Source organism: Urtica dioica, chromosome 4 (genome assembly GCF_054948205.1).
Source record: "Urtica dioica subsp. dioica isolate 48M chromosome 4, U.dioica_male_clone48M_v1_H2, whole genome shotgun sequence".
In the NCBI taxonomy this organism is placed as follows: Eukaryota; Viridiplantae; Streptophyta; class Magnoliopsida; order Rosales; family Urticaceae; genus Urtica; species Urtica dioica.
In genome coordinates this window covers 42,085,411-42,104,478 of record NC_142759.1, presented here as the reverse complement: position 1 = coordinate 42,104,478, position 19,068 = coordinate 42,085,411, and positions in this window count along the sequence as shown.

Genomic DNA, 19,068 nt, shown 5'->3' with positions numbered 1-19,068 from the left:
TTCACTCCTCGAGTCGAGTACCGAGTCCACGAGTCGACAAGCTACTCCTCGTGCCGACTCTACATTACTCCTCGAGTTGAGTTCACTCCTCGAGTTGAGGTTCGAGTCCACGAGTCGGTCGACAACTCCTCGTGCCGACTCTATATTACTCCTCGAGTTGAGTTTCGAGTCCACGAGTCGATCGACAACTCCTCGTTCCGACTCTACATTTCTCCTCGAGTTGAGTTCAATCCTCGAGTTGAGTTTCGAGTCCACGAGTCGATCGACAACTCCTCGTGCCGACTCTACATTACTCCTCGAGTTGAGTTCACTCCTTGAGTTGAGTTTCGAGTCCACGAGTCGATCGACAACTACTCGTGCCGACTCTACACTTCTCCTCGAGTTGAGTTCACTCCTCGAGTCGAGTACCGAGTCCACGAGTCGACAAGCTACTCCTCGTGCCGACTCTACATTACTCCTCGAGTTGAGTTCACTCCTCGAGTTGAGTTTCGAGTCCACGAGTCGATCGACAACTCCTCGTGCCGACTCTACATTACTCCTCGAGTTGAGTTCACTCCTCGAGTCGAGCACCGAGTCCACGAGTCGACAAGGTACTCCTCGTGCCGACTCCACATTTCTCCTCGAGTTGAGTTCACTCCTCGAGTCATGCACCGAGTCCACGAGTCAACAAGCTACTCCTCGTGCCGACTCTACGTTTCTCCTCGAGTTGAGTTCACTCCTCGAGTCGAGTACCGAGTCCACGAGTCGAAAAGCTACTCCTCGTGCCGACTCTACACTTCTCCTCTAGTTGAGTTCACTCCTCGAGTCGAGTACCGAGTCCACGAGTCGACAAGCTACTCCTCGTGCCGACTCTACATTACTCCTCGACTTGAGTTCACTCCTCGAGTTGAGTTTCGAGTCCACGAGTCGGTCGACAACTCCTCGTGCCGACTCTACATTACTCCTCGAGTTGAGTTCACTCCTCGAGTTGAGTTTCGAGTCCACGAGTCGATCGACAACTCCTCGTGCCGACTCTACACTTCTCCTCGAGTTGAGTTCACTCCTCGAGTTGAGTACCGAGTCCACGAGTCGACAAGCTACTCCTCGTGCCGACTCTACATTACTCCTCGAGTTGAGTTCACTCCTCGAGTTGAGTTTCGAGTCCACGAGTCGATCGACAACTCCTCGTGCCGACTCTACATTACTCCTCGAGTTGAGTTTCGAGTCCACGAGTCGATCGACAACTCCTCGTGCCGACTCTACACTAGTCCTCGAGTTGAGTTCACTCGTCGAGTCGAGCACCGAGTCCACGAGTCGACAAGGTACTCCTCGTGCCGACTCCACATTTCTCCTCGAGTTGAGTTCACTCCTCGAGTCATGCACCGAGTCCACGAGTCAACAAGCTACTCCTCGTGCCGACTCTACGTTTCTCCTCGAGTTGAGTTCACTCCTCGAGTCGAGTACCGAGTCCACGAGTCGAAAAGCTACTCCTCGTGCCGACTCTACACTTCTCCTCGAGTTGAGTTCACTCCTCGAGTCGAGTACCGAGACCACGAGTCGACAAGCTACTCCTCGTGCCGACTCTACATTACTCCTCGACTTGAGTTCACTCCTCGAGTTGAGTTTCGAGTCCACGAGTCGGTCGACAACTCCTCGTGCCGACTCTACATTACTCCTCGAGTTGAGTTCACTCCTCGAGTTGAGTTTCGAGTCCACGAGTCGATCGACAACTCCTCGTTCCGACTCTACATTTCTCCTCGAGTTGAGTTCAATCCTCGAGTTGAGTTTCGAGTCCACGAGTCGATCGACAACTCCTCGTGCCGACTCTATATTACTCCTCGAGTTGAGTTTCGAGTCCACGAGTCGATCGACAACTCCTCGTGCCGACTCTACACTTCTCCTGGAGTTGAGTTCACTCCTCGAGTCGAGTACCGAGTCCACGAGTCGACAAGCTACTCCTCGTGCCGACTCTACATTACTCCTCGAGTTGAGTTCACTCCACGAGTTGAGTTTCGAGTCCACGAGTCGGTCGACAACTCCTCGTGCCGACTCTACATTACTCCTCGAGTTGAGTTTCGAGTCCACGAGTTGATCGACAACTCCTCGTTCCGACTCTACATTTCTCCTCGAGTTGAGTTTCGAGTCCACGAGTCGATCGACAATTCCTCGTGCCGACTCTACATTACTCCTCGAGTTGAGTTCACTCCTTGAGTTGAGTTTCGAGTCCACGAGTCGATCGACAACTCCTCGTGCCGACTCTACACTTCTCCTCGAGTTGAGTTCACTCCTCGAGTCGAGTATCGAGTCCACGAGTCGACAAGCTACTCCTGGTGCCGACTCTACATTACTCCTCGAGTTGAGTTCACTCCTCGAGTTGAGTTTCGAGTCCACGAGTCGATCGACAACTCCTCGTGCCGTTTCTACACAACTCCTCGAGTTTAGTTTACTCGTCGAGTCGAGCACCGAGTCCACGAGTCGACAAGGTACTCCTCGTGCCGACTCCACATTTCTCCTCGAGTTGAGTTCACTCCTCGAGTCATGCACCGAGTCCACGAGTCGACAAGCTACTCCTCGTGCCGACTCTACGTTTCTCCTCGAGTTGAGTTCACTCCTCGAGTCGAGTACCGAGTCCACGAGTCGACAAGCTACTCCTCGTGCCGACTCTACACTTCTCCTCGAGTTGAGTTCACTCCTCGAGTCGAGTACCGAGTCCACGAGTCGACAAGCTACTCCTCGTGTCGACTCTACATTACTCCTCGAGTTGAGTTCACTCCTCCAGTTGAGTTTCGAGTCCACGAGTCGGTCGACAACTCCTCGTGCCGACTCTACATTACTCCTCGAGTTGAGTTCACTCCTCGAGTTGAGTTTCGAGTCCACGAGTCGATCGACAACTCCTCGTTCCGACTATACATTTCTCCTCGAGTTGAGTTCAATCCTCGAGTTGAGTTTCGAGTCCACGAGTCGATCGACAACTCCTCGTGCCGACTCTACATTACTCCTCGAGTTGAGTTCACTCCTTGAGTTGAGTTTCGAGTCAACGAGTCGATCGACAACTCCTCGTGCCGACTCTACACTTCTCCTCGAGTTGAGTTCACTCCTCGAGTCGAGTACCGAGTCCACGAGTCGACAAGCTACTCCTCGTGCCGACTCTACATTACTCCTCGAGTTGAGTTCACTCCTCGAGTTGAGTTTCGAGTCCACTAGTCGATCGACAACTCCTCGTGCCGACTCTACATTACTCCTCGAGTTGAGTTCACTCCTCGAGTTGAGTTTCGAGTCCACGAGTCGATCGACAACTCCTCGTGCCGACTCTACACTACTCCTCGAGTTGAGTTCACTCGTCGAGTCGAGCACCGAGTCCGCGAGTCGACAATGTACTCCTCGTGCCGACTCCACATTTCTCCTCGAGTTGAGTTCACTCCTCGAGTCATGCACCGAGTCCACGAGTCGACAAGCTACTCCTCGTGCCGACTCTACGTTTCTCCTCGAGTTGAGTTCACTCCTCGAGTCGAGTACCGAGTCCACGAGTCGACAAGCTACTCCTCGTGCCGACTCTACACTTCTCCTCGAGTTGAGTTCACTCCTCGAGTCGAGTACCGAGTCCACGAGTCGACAAGCTACTCCTCGTGCCGACTCTACATTACTCCTCGAGTTGAGTTCACTCCTCCAGTTGAGTTTCGAGTCCACGAGTCGGTCGACAACTCCTCGTGCCGACTCTACACTTCTCCTCGAGTTGAGTTCACTCCTCGAGTCGAGTATCGAGTCCACGAGTCGACAAGCTACTCCTGGTGCCGACTCTACATTACTCCTCGAGTTGAGTTCACTCCTCGAGTTGAGTTTCGAGTCCACGAGTCGATCGACAACTCCTCGTGCCGACTCTACATTACTCCTCGAGTTGAGTTTCGAGTCCACGAGTCGATCGACAACTCCTCGTGCCGACTCTACACTAGTCCTCGAGTTGAGTTCACTCGTCGAGTCGAGCACCGAGTCCACGAGTCGACAAGGTACTCCTCGTGCCGACTCCACATTTCTCCTCGAGTTGAGTTCACTCCTCGAGTCATGCACCGAGTCCACGAGTCAACAAGCTACTCCTCGTGCCGACTCTACGTTTCTCCTCGAGTTGAGTTCACTCCTCGAGTCGAGTACCGAGTCCACGAGTCGAAAAGCTACTCCTCGTGCCGACTCTACACTTCTCCTCGAGTTGAGTTCACTCCTCGAGTCGAGTACCGAGACCACGAGTCGACAAGCTACTCCTCGTGCCGACTCTACATTACTCCTCGACTTGAGTTCACTCCTCGAGTTGAGTTTCGAGTCCACGAGTCGGTCGACAACTCCTCGTGCCGACTCTACATTACTCCTCGAGTTGAGTTCACTCCTCGAGTTGAGTTTCGAGTCCACGAGTCGATCGACAACTCCTCGTTCCGACTCTACATTTCTCCTCGAGTTGAGTTCAATCCTCGAGTTGAGTTTCGAGTCCACGAGTCGATCGACAACTCCTCGTGCCGACTCTATATTACTCCTCGAGTTGAGTTTCGAGTCCACGAGTCGATCGACAACTCCTCGTGCCGACTCTACACTTCTCCTCGAGTTGAGTTCACTCCTCGAGTCGAGTACCGAGTCCACGAGTCGACAAGCTACTCCTCGTGCCGACTCTACATTACTCCTCGAGTTGAGTTCACTCCACGAGTTGAGTTTCGAGTCCACGAGTCGGTCGACAACTCCTCGTGCCGACTCTACATTACTCCTCGAGTTGAGTTTCGAGTCCACGAGTTGATCGACAACTCCTCGTTCCGACTCTACATTTCTCCTCGAGTTGAGTTTCGAGTCCACGAGTCGATCGACAATTCCTCGTGCCGACTCTACATTACTCCTCGAGTTGAGTTCACTCCTTGAGTTGAGTTTCGAGTCCACGAGTCGATCGACAACTCCTCGTGCCGACTCTACACTTCTCCTCGAGTTGAGTTCACTCCTCGAGTCGAGTATCGAGTCCACGAGTCGACAAGCTACTCCTGGTGCCGACTCTACATTACTCCTCGAGTTGAGTTCACTCCTCGAGTTGAGTTTCGAGTCCACGAGTCGATCGACAACTCCTCGTGCCGTTTCTACACAACTCCTCGAGTTTAGTTTACTCGTCGAGTCGAGCACCGAGTCCACGAGTCGACAAGGTACTCCTCGTGCCGACTCCACATTTCTCCTCGAGTTGAGTTCACTCCTCGAGTCATGCACCGAGTCCACGAGTCGACAAGCTACTCCTCGTGCCGACTCTACGTTTCTCCTCGAGTTGAGTTCACTCCTCGAGTCGAGTACCGAGTCCACGAGTCGACAAGCTACTCCTCGTGCCGACTCTACACTTCTCCTCGAGTTGAGTTCACTCCTCGAGTCGAGTACCGAGTCCACGAGTCGACAAGCTACTCCTCGTGTCGACTCTACATTACTCCTCGAGTTGAGTTCACTCCTCCAGTTGAGTTTCGAGTCCACGAGTCGGTCGACAACTCCTCGTGCCGACTCTACATTACTCCTCGAGTTGAGTTCACTCCTCGAGTTGAGTTTCGAGTCCACGAGTCGATCGACAACTCCTCGTTCCGACTATACATTTCTCCTCGAGTTGAGTTCAATCCTCGAGTTGAGTTTCGAGTCCACGAGTCGATCGACAACTCCTCGTGCCGACTCTACATTACTCCTCGAGTTGAGTTCACTCCTTGAGTTGAGTTTCGAGTCAACGAGTCGATCGACAACTCCTCGTGCCGACTCTACACTTCTCCTCGAGTTGAGTTCACTCCTCGAGTCGAGTACCGAGTCCACGAGTCGACAAGCTACTCCTCGTGCCGACTCTACATTACTCCTCGAGTTGAGTTCACTCCTCGAGTTGAGTTTCGAGTCCACTAGTCGATCGACAACTCCTCGTGCCGACTCTACATTACTCCTCGAGTTGAGTTCACTCCTCGAGTTGAGTTTCGAGTCCACGAGTCGATCGACAACTCCTCGTGCCGACTCTACACTACTCCTCGAGTTGAGTTCACTCGTCGAGTCGAGCACCGAGTCCGCGAGTCGACAATGTACTCCTCGTGCCGACTCCACATTTCTCCTCGAGTTGAGTTCACTCCTCGAGTCATGCACCGAGTCCACGAGTCGACAAGCTACTCCTCGTGCCGACTCTACGTTTCTCCTCGAGTTGAGTTCACTCCTCGAGTCGAGTACCGAGTCCACGAGTCGACAAGCTACTCCTCGTGCCGACTCTACACTTCTCCTCGAGTTGAGTTCACTCCTCGAGTCGAGTACCGAGTCCACGAGTCGACAAGCTACTCCTCGTGCCGACTCTACATTACTCCTCGAGTTGAGTTCACTCCTCCAGTTGAGTTTCGAGTCCACGAGTCGGTCGACAACTCCTCGTGCCGACTCTACATTACTCCTCGAGTTGAGTTCACTCCTCGAGTTGAGTTTCGAGTCCACGAGTCGATCGACAACTCCTCGTTCCGACTATACATTTCTCCTCGAGTTGAGTTCAATCCTCGAGTTGAGTTTCGAGTCCACGAGTCGATCGACAACTCCTCGTGCCGACTCTACATTACTCCTCGAGTTGAGTTCACTCCTTGAGTTGAGTTTCGAGTCAACGAGTCGATCGACAACTCCTCGTGCCGACTCTACACTTCTCCTCGAGTTGAGTTCACTCCTCGAGTCGAGTACCGAGTCCACGAGTCGACAAGCTACTCCTCGTGCCGACTCTACATTACTCCTCGAGTTGAGTTCACTCCTCGAGTTGAGTTTCGAGTCCACGAGTCGATCGACAACTCCTCGTGCCGACTCTACATTACTCCTCGAGTTGAGTTCACTCCTCGAGTTGAGTTTCGAGTCCACGAGTCGATCGACAACTCCTCGTGCCGTTTCTACACAACTCCTCGAGTTTAGTTTACTCGTCGAGTCGAGCACCGAGTCCACGAGTCGACAAGGTACTCCTCGTGCCGACTCCACATTTCTCCTCGAGTTGAGTTCACTCCTCGAGTCATGCACCGAGTCCACGAGTCGACAAGCTACTCCTCGTGCCGACTCTACGTTTCTCCTCGAGTTGAGTTCACTCCTCGAGTCGAGTACCGAGTCCACGAGTCGACAAGCTACTCCTCGTGCCGACTCTACACTTCTCCTCGAGTTGAGTTCACTCCTCGAGTCGAGTACCGAGTCCACGAGTCGACAAGCTACTCCTCGTGTCGACTCTACATTACTCCTCGAGTTGAGTTCACTCCTCCAGTTGAGTTTCGAGTCCACGAGTCGGTCGACAACTCCTCGTGCCGACTCTACATTACTCCTCGAGTTGAGTTCACTCCTCGAGTTGAGTTTCGAGTCAACGAGTCGATCGACAACTCCTCGTTCCGACTATACATTTCTCCTCGAGTTAAGTTCAACCCTCGAGTTGAGTTTCGAGTCCACGAGTCGATCGACAACTCCTCGTGCCGACTCTACATTACTCCTCGAGTTGAGTTCACTCCTGGAGTTGAGTTTCGAGTCAACGAGTCGATCGACAACTCCTCGTGCCGACTCTACACTTCTCCTCGAGTTGAGTTCACTCCTCGAGTCGAGTACCGAGTACACGAGTCGACAAGCTACTCCTCGTGCCGACTCTACATTACTCCTCGAGTTGAGTTCACTCCTCGAGTTGAGTTTCGAGTCCACTAGTCGATCGACAACTCCTCGTGCCGACTCTACATTACTCCTCGAGTTGAGTTCACTCCTCGAGTTGAGTTTCGAGTCCACGAGTCGATCGACAACTCCTCGTGCCGACTCTACACTACTCCTCGAGTTGAGTTCACTCGTCGAGTCGAGCACCGAGTCCGCGAGTCGACAAGGTACTCCTCGTGCCGACTCCACATTTCTCCTCGAGTTGAGTTCACTCCTCGAGTCATGCACCGAGTCCACGAGTCGACAAGCTACTCCTCGTGCCGACTCTACGTTTCTCCTCAAGTTGAGTTCACTCCTCGAGTCGAGTACCGAGTCCACGAGTCGACAAGCTACTCCTCGTGCCGACTCTACACTTCTCCTCGAGTTGAGTTCACTCCTCGAGTCGAGTACCGAGTCGACAAGCTACTCCTCGTGCCGACTCTACATTACTCCTCGAGTTGAGTTCACTCCTCCAGTTGAGTTTCGAGTCCACGAGTCGGTCGACAACTCCTCGTGCCGACTCTACATTACTCCTCGAGTTGAGTTCACTCCTCGAGTTGAGTTTCGAGTCCACGAGTCGATCGACAACTCCTCGTTCCGACTATACATTTCTCCTCGAGTTGAGTTCAATCCTCGAGTTGAGTTTCGAGTCCACGAGTCGATCGACAACTCCTCGTGCCGACTCTACATTACTCCTCGAGTTGAGTTCACTCCTTGAGTTGAGTTTCGAGTCAACGAGTCGATCAACAACTCCTCGTGCCGACTCTACACTTCTCCGCGAGTTGAGTTCACTCCTCGAGTCGAGTACCGAGTCCACGAGTCGACAAGCTACTCCTCGTGCCGACTCTACATTACTCCTCGAGTTGAGTTCACTCCTCGAGTTGAGTTTCGAGTCCACGAGTCGATCGACAACTCCTCGTGCCGACTCTACATTACTCCTCGAGTTGAGTTTCGAGTCCACGAGTCGATCGACAACTCCTCGTGCCGACTCTACACTACTCCTCGAGTTGAGTTCACTCGTCGAGTCGAGCACCGAGTCCGCGAGTCGACAAGGTACTCCTCGTGCCGACTCCACATTTCTCCTCGAGTTGAGTTCACTCCTCGAGTCATGCACCGAGTCCACGAGTCGACAAGCTACTCCTCGTGCCGACTCTACGTTTCTCCTCGAGTTAAGTTCACTCCTCGAGTCGAGTACCGAGTCCGCGAGTCGACAAGCTACTCCTCGTGCCGACTCTACACTTCTCCTCCAGTTGAGTTCACTCCTCGAGTCGAGTACCGAGTCCACGAGTCGACAAGCTACTCCTCGTGCCAACTCTACATTACTCCTCGAGTTGAGTTCACTCCTCGAGTTGAGTTTCGAGTCCACGAGTCGGTCGACAACTCCTCGTGCCGACTCTACATTACTCCTCGAGTTGAGTTTCGAGTCCACGAGTCGATCGACAACTCCTCGTTCCGACTCTACATTTCTCCTCGAGTTGAGTTCAATCCTCGAGTTGAGTTTCGAGTCCACGAATCGATCGACAACTCCTCGTGCCGACTCTACATTACTCCTCGAGTTGAGTTCACTCCTTGAGTTGAGTTTCGAGTCCACGAGTCGATCGACAACTACTCGTGCCGACTCTACACTTCTCCTCGAGTTGAGTTCACTCCTCGAGTCGAGTACCGAGTCCACGAGTCGACAAGCTACTCCTCGTGCCGACTCTACATTACTCCTCGAGTTGAGTTCACTCCTCGAGTTGAGTTTCGAGTCCACGAGTCGATCGACAACTCCTCGTGCCGACTCTACATTACTCCTCGAGTTGAGTTCACTCCTCGAGTTGAGTTTCGAGTCCACGAGTCGATCGACAACTCCTCGTGCCGACTCTACACTACTCCTCGAGTTGAGTTCACTCGTCGAGTCGAGCACCGAGTCCACGAGTCGACAAGGTACTCCTCGTGCCGACTCCACATTTCTCCTCGAGTTGAGTTCACTCCTCGAGTCATGCACCGAGTCCACGAGTCAACAAGCTACTCCTCGTGCCGACTCTACGTTTCTCCTCGAGTTGAGTTCACTCCTCGAGTCGAGTACCGAGTCCACGAGTCGAAAAGCTACTCCTCGTGCCGACTCTACACTTCTCCTCGAGTTGAGTTCACTCCTCGAGTCGAGTACCGAGTCCACGAGTCGACAAGCTACTCCTCGTGCCGACTCTACATTACTCCTCGACTTGAGTTCACTCCTCGAGTTGAGTTTCGAGTCCACGAGTCGGTCAACAACTCCTCGTGCCGACTCTACATTACTCCTCGAGTTGAGTTCACTCCTCGAGTTGAGTTTCGAGTCCACGAGTCGATCGACAACTCCTCGTTCCGACTCTACATTTCTCCTCGAGTTGAGTTCAATCCTCGAGTTGAGTTTCGAGTCCACGAGTCGATCGACAACTCCTCGTGCCGATTGTACATTACTCCTCGAGTTGAGTTTCGAGTCCACGAGTCGATCGACAACTCCTCGTGCCGACTCTACACTTCTCCTCGAGTTGAGTTCACTCCTCGAGTCGAGTACCGAGTCCACGAGTCGACAAGCTACTCCTCGTGCCGACTCTACATTACTCCTCGAGTTGAGTTCACTCCTCGAGTTGAGTTTCGAGTCCACGAGTCGATCGACAACTCCTCGTGCCGACTCTACATTACTCCTCGAGTTGAGTTCACTCCTTGAGTTGAGTTTCGAGTCCACGAGTCGATCGACAACTCCTCGTGCCGACTCTACACTTCTCCTCGAGTTGAGTTCACTCCTCGAGTCGAGTACCGAGTCCACGAGTCGACAAGCTACTCCTGGTGCCGACTCTACATTACTCCTCGAGTTGAGTTCACTCCTCGAGTTGAGTTTCGAGTCCACGAGTCGATCGACAACGCCTCGTGCCGACTCTACACAACTCCTCGAGTTTAGTTTACTCGTCGAGTCGAGCACCGAGTCCACGAGTCGACAAGGTACTCCTCGTGCCGACTCCACATTTCTCCTCGAGTTGAGTTCACTCCTCGAGTCATGCACCGAGTCCACGAGTCGACAAGCTACTCCTCGTGCCGACTCTACGTTTCTCCTCGAGTTGAGTTCACTCCTCGAGTCGAGTACCGAGTCCACGAGTCGACAAGCTACTCCTCGTGCCGACTCTACACTTCTCCTCGAGTTGAGTTCACTCCTCGAGTCGAGTACCGAGTCCACGAGTCGACAAGCTACTCCTCGTGCCGACTCTACATTACTCCTCGAGTTGAGTTCACTCCTCCAGTTGAGTTTCGAGTCCACGAGTCGGTCGACAACTCCTCGTGCCGACCCTACATTACTCCTAGAGTTGAGTTCACTCCTCGAGTTGAGTTTCGAGTCCACGAGTCGATCGACAACTCCTCGTTCCGACTATACATTTCTCCTCGAGTTGAGTTCAATCCTCGAGTTGAGTTTCGAGTCCACGAGTCGATCGACAACTCCTCGTGCCGACTCTACATTACTCCTCGAGTTGAGTTCACTCCTTGAGTTGAGTTTCGAGTCAACGAGTCGATCGACAACTCCTCGTGCCGACTCTACACTTCTCCTCGAGTTGAGTTCACTCCTCGAGTCATGCACCGAGTCCACGAGTCGACAAGCTACTCCTCGTGCCGACTCTACGTTTCTCCTAGAGTTGAGTTCACTCCTCGAGTCGAGTACCGAGTCCACGAGTCGACAACTCCTCGTTCCGACTATACATTTCTCCTCGAGTTGAGTTCAATCCTCGAGTTGAGTTTCAAGTCCACGAGTCGATCGACAACTCCTCGTGCCGACTCTACATTACTCCTCGAGTTGAGTTCACTCCTTGAGTTGAGTTTCGAGTCAACGAGTCGATCAACAACTCCTCGTGCCGACTCTACACTTCTCCTCGAGTTGAGTTCACTCCTCGAGTCGAGTACCGAGTCCACGAGTCGACAAGCTACTCCTCGTGCCGACTCTACATTACTCCTCGAGTTGAGTTCACTCCTCGAGTTGAGTTTCGAGTCCACGAGTCGATCGACAACTCCTCGTGCCGACTCTACATTACTCCTCGAGTTGAGTTCACTCCTCGAGTTGAGTTTCGAGTCCACGAGTCGATCGACAACTCCTCGTGCCGACTCTACACTACTCCTCGAGTTGAGTTCACTCGTCGAGTCGAGCACCGAGTCCGCGAGTCGACAAGGTACTCCTCGTGCCGACTCCACATTTCTCCTCGAGTTGAGTTCACTCCTCGAGTCATGCACCGAGTCCACGAGTCGAAAAGCTACTCCTCGTGCCGACTCTACGTTTCTCCTCGAGTTAAGTTCACTCCTCGAGTCGAGTACCGAGTCCGCGAGTCGACAAGCTACTCCTCGTGCCGACTCTACACTTCTCCTCCAGTTGAGTTCACTCCTCGAGTTGAGTTTCGAGTCCACGAGTCGATCGACAACTCCTCGTGCCGACTCTACATTACTCCTCGAGTTGAGTTTCGAGTCCACGAGTCGATCGACAACTCCTCGTGCCGACTCTACACTAGTCCTCGAGTTGAGTTCACTCGTCGAGTCGAGCACCGAGTCCGCGAGTCGACAAGGTACTCCTCGTGCCGACTCCACATTTCTCCTCGAGTTGAGTTCACTCCTCGAGTCATGCACCGAGTCCACGAGTCGACAAGCTACTCCTCGTGCCGACTCTACGTTTCTCCTCGAGTTAAGTTCACTCCTCGAGTCGAGTACCGAGTCCGCGAGTCGACAAGCTACTCCTCGTGCCGACTCTACACTTCTCCTCCAGTTGAGTTCACTCCTCGAGTCGAGTACCGAGTCCACGAGTCGACAAGCTACTCCTCGTGCCAACTCTACATTACTCCTCGAGTTGAGTTCACTCCTCGAGTTGAGTTTCGAGTCCACGAGTCGGTCGACAACTCCTCGTGCCGACTCTACATTACTCCTCGAGTTGAGTTTCGAGTCCACGAGTCGATCGACAACTCCTCGTTCCGACTCTACATTTCTCCTCGAGTTGAGTTCAATCCTCGAGTTGAGTTTCGAGTCCACGAATCGATCGACAACTCCTCGTGCCGACTCTACATTACTCCTCGAGTTGAGTTCACTCCTTGAGTTGAGTTTCGAGTCCACGAGTCGATCGACAACTACTCGTGCCGACTCTACACTTCTCCTCGAGTTGAGTTCACTCCTCGAGTCGAGTACCGAGTCCACGAGTCGACAAGCTACTCCTCGTGCCGACTCTACATTACTCCTCGAGTTGAGTTCACTCCTCGAGTTGAGTTTCGAGTCCACGAGTCGATCGACAACTCCTCGTGCCGACTCTACATTACTCCTCGAGTTGAGTTCACTCCTCGAGTTGAGTTTCGAGTCCACGAGTCGATCGACAACTCCTCGTGCCGACTCTACACTACTCCTCGAGTTGAGTTCACTCGTCGAGTCGAGCACCGAGTCCACGAGTCGACAAGGTACTCCTCGTGCCGACTCCACATTTCTCCTCGAGTTGAGTTCACTCCTCGAGTCATGCACCGAGTCCACGAGTCAACAAGCTACTCCTCGTGCCGACTCTACGTTTCTCCTCGAGTTGAGTTCACTCCTCGAGTCGAGTACCGAGTCCACGAGTCGAAAAGCTACTCCTCGTGCCGACTCTACACTTCTCCTCGAGTTGAGTTCACTCCTCGAGTCGAGTACCGAGTCCACGAGTCGACAAGCTACTCCTCGTGCCGACTCTACATTACTCCTCGACTTGAGTTCACTCCTCGAGTTGAGTTTCGAGTCCACGAGTCGGTCAACAACTCCTCGTGCCGACTCTACATTACTCCTCGAGTTGAGTTCACTCCTCGAGTTGAGTTTCGAGTCCACGAGTCGATCGACAACTCCTCGTTCCGACTCTACATTTCTCCTCGAGTTGAGTTCAATCCTCGAGTTGAGTTTCGAGTCCACGAGTCGATCGACAACTCCTCGTGCCGATTGTACATTACTCCTCGAGTTGAGTTTCGAGTCCACGAGTCGATCGACAACTCCTCGTGCCGACTCTACACTTCTCCTCGAGTTGAGTTCACTCCTCGAGTCGAGTACCGAGTCCACGAGTCGACAAGCTACTCCTCGTGCCGACTCTACATTACTCCTCGAGTTGAGTTCACTCCTCGAGTTGAGTTTCGAGTCCACGAGTCGATCGACAACTCCTCGTGCCGACTCTACATTACTCCTCGAGTTGAGTTCACTCCTTGAGTTGAGTTTCGAGTCCACGAGTCGATCGACAACTCCTCGTGCCGACTCTACACTTCTCCTCGAGTTGAGTTCACTCCTCGAGTCGAGTACCGAGTCCACGAGTCGACAAGCTACTCCTGGTGCCGACTCTACATTACTCCTCGAGTTGAGTTCACTCCTCGAGTTGAGTTTCGAGTCCACGAGTCGATCGACAACGCCTCGTGCCGACTCTACACAACTCCTCGAGTTTAGTTTACTCGTCGAGTCGAGCACCGAGTCCACGAGTCGACAAGGTACTCCTCGTGCCGACTCCACATTTCTCCTCGAGTTGAGTTCACTCCTCGAGTCATGCACCGAGTCCACGAGTCGACAAGCTACTCCTCGTGCCGACTCTACGTTTCTCCTCGAGTTGAGTTCACTCCTCGAGTCGAGTACCGAGTCCACGAGTCGACAAGCTACTCCTCGTGCCGACTCTACACTTCTCCTCGAGTTGAGTTCACTCCTCGAGTCGAGTACCGAGTCCACGAGTCGACAAGCTACTCCTCGTGCCGACTCTACATTACTCCTCGAGTTGAGTTCACTCCTCCAGTTGAGTTTCGAGTCCACGAGTCGGTCGACAACTCCTCGTGCCGACCCTACATTACTCCTAGAGTTGAGTTCACTCCTCGAGTTGAGTTTCGAGTCCACGAGTCGATCGACAACTCCTCGTTCCGACTATACATTTCTCCTCGAGTTGAGTTCAATCCTCGAGTTGAGTTTCGAGTCCACGAGTCGATCGACAACTCCTCGTGCCGACTCTACATTACTCCTCGAGTTGAGTTCACTCCTTGAGTTGAGTTTCGAGTCAACGAGTCGATCGACAACTCCTCGTGCCGACTCTACACTTCTCCTCGAGTTGAGTTCACTCCTCGAGTCATGCACCGAGTCCACGAGTCGACAAGCTACTCCTCGTGCCGACTCTACGTTTCTCCTAGAGTTGAGTTCACTCCTCGAGTCGAGTACCGAGTCCACGAGTCGACAACTCCTCGTTCCGACTATACATTTCTCCTCGAGTTGAGTTCAATCCTCGAGTTGAGTTTCAAGTCCACGAGTCGATCGACAACTCCTCGTGCCGACTCTACATTACTCCTCGAGTTGAGTTCACTCCTTGAGTTGAGTTTCGAGTCAACGAGTCGATCAACAACTCCTCGTGCCGACTCTACACTTCTCCTCGAGTTGAGTTCACTCCTCGAGTCGAGTACCGAGTCCACGAGTCGACAAGCTACTCCTCGTGCCGACTCTACATTACTCCTCGAGTTGAGTTCACTCCTCGAGTTGAGTTTCGAGTCCACGAGTCGATCGACAACTCCTCGTGCCGACTCTACATTACTCCTCGAGTTGAGTTCACTCCTCGAGTTGAGTTTCGAGTCCACGAGTCGATCGACAACTCCTCGTGCCGACTCTACACTACTCCTCGAGTTGAGTTCACTCGTCGAGTCGAGCACCGAGTCCGCGAGTCGACAAGGTACTCCTCGTGCCGACTCCACATTTCTCCTCGAGTTGAGTTCACTCCTCGAGTCATGCACCGAGTCCACGAGTCGACAAGCTACTCCTCGTGCCGACTCTACGTTTCTCCTCGAGTTAAGTTCACTCCTCGAGTCGAGTACCGAGTCCGCGAGTCGACAAGCTACTCCTCGTGCCGACTCTACACTTCTCCTCCAGTTGAGTTCACTCCTCGAGTCGAGTACCGAGTCCACGAGTCGACAAGCTACTCCTCGTGCCAACTCTACATTACTCCTCGAGTTGAGTTCACTCCTCGAGTTGAGTTTCGAGTCCACGAGTCGGTCGACAACTCCTCGTGCCGACTCTACATTACTCCTCGAGTTGAGTTTCGAGTCCACGAGTCGATCGACAACTCGTCGTTCCGACTCTACATTTCTCCTCGAGTTGAGTTCAATCCTCGAGTTGAGTTTCGAGTCCACGAATCGATCGACAACTCCTCGTGCCGACTCTACATTACTCCTCGAGTTGAGTTCACTCCTCGAGTTGAGTTTCGAGTCCACGAGTCGGTCGACAACTCCTCGTGCCGACTCTACATTACTCCTCGAGTTGAGTTTCGAGTCCACGAGTCGATCGACAACTCGTCGTTCCGACTCTACATTTCTCCTCGAGTTGAGTTCAATCCTCGAGTTGAGTTTCGAGTCCACGAATCGATCGACAACTCCTCGTGCCGACTCTACATTACTCCTCGAGTTGAGTTCACTCCTTGAGTTGAGTTTCGAGTCCACGAGTCGATCGACAACTACTCGTGCCGACTCTACACTTCTCCTCGAGTTGAGTTCACTCCTCGAGTCGAGTACCGAGTCCACGAGTCGACAAGCTACTCCTCGTGCCGACTCTACATTACTCCTCGAGTTGAGTTCACTCCTCGAGTTGAGTTTCGAGTCCACGAGTCGATCGACAACTCCTCGTGCCGACTCTACATTACTCCTCGAGTTGAGTTCACTCCTCGAGTTGAGTTTCGAGTCCACGAGTCGATCGACAACTCCTCGTGCCGACTCTACACTACTCCTCGAGTTGAGTTCACTCGTCGAGTCGAGCACCGAGTCCACGAGTCGACAAGGTACTCCTCGTGCCGACTCCACATTTCTCCTCGAGTTGAGTTCACTCCTCGAGTCATGCACCGAGTCCACGAGTCAACAAGCTACTCCTCGTGCCGACTCTACGTTTCTCCTCGAGTTGAGTTCACTCCTCGAGTCGAGTACCGAGTCCACGAGTCGAAAAGCTACTCCTCGTGCCGACTCTACACTTCTCCTCGAGTTGAGTTCACTCCTCGAGTCGAGTACCGAGTCCACGAGTCGACAAGCTACTCCTCGTGCCGACTCTACATTACTCCTCGACTTGAGTTCACTCCTCGAGTTGAGTTTCGAGTCCACGAGTCGGTCAACAACTCCTCGTGCCGACTCTACATTACTCCTCAAGTTGAGTTCACTCCTCGAGTTGAGTTTCGAGTCCATGAGTCGATCGACAACTCCTCGTTCCGACTCTACATTTCTCCTCGAGTTGAGTTCAATCCTCGAGCTGAGTTTCGAGTCCACGAGTCGATCGACAACTCCTCGTGCCGATTGTACATTACTCCTCGAGTTGAGTTTCGAGTCCACGAGTCGATCGACAACTCCTCGTGCCGACTCTATACTTCTCCTCGAGTTGAGTTCACTCCTCGAGTCGAGTACCGAGTCCACGAGTCGACAAGCTACTCCTCGTGCCGACTCTACATTACTCCTCGAGTTGAGTTCACTCCTCGAGTTGAGTTTCGAGTCCACGAGTCGATCGACAACTCCTCGTGCCGACTCTACATTACTCCTCGAGTTGAGTTCACTCCTTGAGTTGAGTTTCGAGTCCACGAGTCGATCGACAACTCCTCGTGCCGACTCTACACTTCTCCTCGAGTTGAGTTCACTCCTCGAGTCGAGTACCGAGTCCACGAGTCGACAAGCTACTCCTGGTGCCGACTCTACATTACTCCTCGAGTTGAGTTCACTCCTCGAGTTGAGTTTCGAGTCCACGAGTCGATCGACAACGCCTCGTGCCGACTCTACACAACTCCTCGAGTTTAGTTTACTCGTCGAGTCGAGCACCGAGTCCACGAGTCGACAAGGTACTCCTCGTGCCGACTCCACATTTCTCCTCGAGTTGAGTTCACTCCTCGAGTCATGCACCGAGTCCACGAGTCGACAAGCTACTCCTCGTGCCGACTATACGTTTCTCCTCGAGTTGAGTTCACTCCTCGAGTCGAGTACCGAGTCCACGAGTCGACAAGCTACTCCTCGTGCCGACTCTACACTTCTCCTCGAGTTGAGTTCACTCCTCGAGTCGAGTACCGAGTCCACGAGTCGACAAGCTACTCCTCGTGCCGACTCTACATTACTCCTCAAGTTGAGTTCACTCCTCCAGTTGAGTTTCGAGTCCACGAGTCGGTCGACAACTCCTCGTGCCGACTCTACATTACTCCTCGAGTTGAGTTCACTCCTCGAGTTGAGTTTCGAGTCCACGAGTCGATCGACAACTCCTCGTTCCGACTATACATTTCTCCTCGAGTTGAGTTCAATCCTCGAGTTGAGTTTCGAGTCCACGAGTCGATCGACAACTCCTCGTGCCGACTCTACATTACTCCTCGAGTTGAGTTCACTCCTTGAGTTGAGTTTCGAGTCAACGAGTCGATCGACAACTCCTCGTGCCGACTCTACACTTCTCCTCGAGTTGAGTTCACTCCTCGAGTCGAGTACCGAGTCCACGAGTCGACAAGCTACTCCTCGTGCCGACTCTACATTACTCCTCGAGTTGAGTTCACTCCTCGAGTTGAGTTTCGAGTCCACGAGTCGATCGACAACTCCTCGTGCCGACTCTACATTACTCCTCGAGTTGAGTTCACTCCTCGAGTTGAGTTTCGAGTCCACGAGTCGATCGACAACTCCTCGTGCCGACTCTACACTACTCCTCGAGTTGAGTTCACTCGTCGAGTCGAGCACCGAGTCCACGAGTCGACAAGGTACTCCTCGTGCCGACTCCACATTTCTCCTCGAGTTGAGTTCACTCCTCGAGTCATGCACCGAGTCCACGAGTCAACAAGCTACTCCTCGTGCCGACTCTACGTTTCTCCTCGAGTTGAGTTCACTCCTCGAGTCGAGTACCGAGTCCACGAGTCGAAAAGCTACTCCTCGTGCCGACTCTACACTTCTCCTCGAGTTGAGTTCACTCCTCGAGTCGAGTACCGAGTCCACGAGTCGACAAGCTACTCCTCGTGCCGACTCTACATTACTCCTCGACTTGAGTTCACTCCTCGAGTTGAGTTTCGAGTCCACGAGTCGGTCAACAACTCCTCGTGCCGACTCTACATTACTCCTCGAGTTGAGTTCACTCCTCGAGTTGAGTTTCGAGTCCACGAGTCGATCGACAACTCCTCGTTCCGACTCTACATTTCTCCTCGAGTTGAGTTCAATCCTCGAGTTGAGTTTCGAGTCCACGAGTCGATCGACAACTCCTCGTGCCGATTGTACATTACTCCTCGAGTTGAGTTTCGAGTCCACGAGTCGATCGACAACTCCTCGTGCCGACTCTATACTTCTCCTCGAGTTGAGTTCACTCCTCGAGTCGAGTACCGAGTCCACGAGTCGACAAGCTACTCCTCGTGCCGACTCTACATTACTCCTCGAGTTGAGTTCACTCCTCGAGTTGAGTTTCGAGTCCACGAGTCGATCGACAACTCCTCGTGCCGACTCTACATTA